The following is a 2353-nucleotide window of genomic DNA, read 5'->3' as shown; positions in this document are numbered from 1 at the left end:
AAAAAAAAAAAAAAAAAATGTTAGGGAAAATGTCTAACAGTGTCCGGTCTCTGCGGCCGGAGCCCGGTGTGTAAAATCCACTTGACGTCTCCTCTCGGGTCGGTTTATCCTCTCAGTGGCACTGACACCGCTTTCAGACACATGTTGTTCTTCTTCTCAAAGTTTTCACAAGTTGCTTCCTCTGCGGGGGAACCGGAATAAAACAGTCATAAATCCGGAGAGTCGGTCAGGGTGAAAGTTATCTCGCGTTATCACGTCGAGCAGCGTGCCGTGCGGCGGCTGCAGCCTCCACTGAGCCCCAGGACGGAATAAAGTCCGTCTGAGACTGCAGCACCTCCTCATCACACACAGGGACCGCTGCGTTCAGGGGCTGTCGGACGTGTCACCATTACGGCACACTGAAGGGTTTCTAGCCAGGCGAGCATGAAGCCGACTCTGTAAACACCGGTTGATGGCAAAGCGTTCACACAAGGAGATTTATGATGATATCCTCCATATGGAAACAAACCTGAGATGAAAGATGAGACGTTAACAAACACCTTTTACTCAGTGTTTATTAATAATTATTAGACCCTCATCACCAACAATAAGTGAATCAAGTCAATATTATGTGTATAAAGTGCTTTAGGAGTGCAATTAAAGACACAATAAAGAAAAACGACGAAATAAAGTGGAATAAAATAACAAAACGAAAGCAATTTAAAGAATAAACTAAACAAAAAAAGCTTTAATTGTAATCTCAGTGCAGTAATAGAAAAATGCTCTAGTCCTCACTGTGGTGACTTTGTAATTCTGCAGGAAAGTAACTAAGTACATTTACTTCAGCACTGTAAAGGTGCAATTTTGAGGTTCTACTCAGTTTTATGCTTTTCTGTTATTTTTCAGAATTTCTTGATACATGAATTAAACATCAATTATTAAACGTTTTGGGGGAAAAAAACATTTTCTGAAATGATTAATCAACCCTTTGCTTTAGTAGTAGTTTTATTTTTTACATGAGCTCCACCTCAACCCTCTATATCATTTAAATTTCGACCAATAGTAATCCAATTATAGCCCATAATATACTGTATACAATAATGTGTCACTCTGAAAGGAGCCATTCTGCGTAGTAACACCAGAGAACTCTCTCAGGTCTGGATTTGTCATTTCTAAACGAACTTCACTTCGAATCCAAACGAGTTGAATTCATTAAAATGTGAACTTCCTTTGTTTCTTTCCTTTTCATTCTGCAGCTCAGTGAAGCCTGACGTCTACAAAACTGCTTCTGACACAGTCCATGTTGTACTCGTCTCTCACCAACAGCACCTGAACGCATCAGTGAGTTGTATTTATGACTTCCTGCATTAAGAGGTAGGAGTTTACCAGGAGAACTTGAAGGTATCAGATGATGGATTAAGGTCTCTCCATCTCTGGCAACCCAACCAAACGACCACACACACACACACACAGACACACACACACAGACACACACAGTTTTCACAGTTTTGTTTTGTTTTTCATTTTTTGAATATTCGTTGCTCATTGTCTCACTCTAACAATGCTGTGATTCCTAATTTTTCATCGAACACAATGCCTGTTTTACATTTGTTTCTATCAGACGGTCAGTTCAGTTACAGTCCTTGTGTTTTTGGTGTAAATGTATTGATCTTATTGCATGATACATGGCCTGGTGTATGTACAGAGAAATACTGTTCACATACACTGTCCCTGACTTCTGACAGACCGCTAATCTCAGTTTGTCATTAACATGCAGCAGCAGTGTGTGTTTGTCATTTCCTGTTACCTCTGCGTACACTGAAGATGACAGCGGGACATGATGGACTGACACATTTAATGCAGCACATACAACAGAAATAAAAGCATGTACATTCTTCTGATTAGCTATTTATTTTTACATATATATATAAATATATTACATTTTCAGACACTATTTTTTCTTGCCAAAGAGGAACCCAATTCCTTGTCAGCGTCTTCTTCCTCTGTCATTTCATTGCTGCCAAGTCAGTGTTGCATTATAGAACTTATTGATCAATCAGAATAATTGAAAAAAAGTGGTGCTCAATAACTGATATCATGACTCTGCTCTCTCCCGCTCTCTTTCTACACACAGCCACACACACAGCCATATCCACTGGACAAAGGTCACAACGCTGTCTGGGGGACAAAGGTCTCAAAGGGTGTGTGTGTGCGTGTGTGTGTGTATGTGCTCAACATATCAGCCAATACAAGTTTTTTTTAGTCTGATTTACCTTCACTCAGGTAGGTTACTTTGATAAATGAAAGCAAGCGGCGAGGATTTCATTTGTTAAGCCTGGACAGCATCAATCTCTCATGTGTACACACACACACA

Source organism: Morone saxatilis, unplaced genomic scaffold, assembly GCF_004916995.1.
Source record: "Morone saxatilis isolate NCDOM2014 unplaced genomic scaffold, NCSU_SB_2.0 Contig5, whole genome shotgun sequence".
Lineage (NCBI taxonomy): Eukaryota > Metazoa > Chordata > Actinopteri > Moronidae > Morone > Morone saxatilis.
This window is presented reverse-complemented; position numbering follows the sequence as displayed.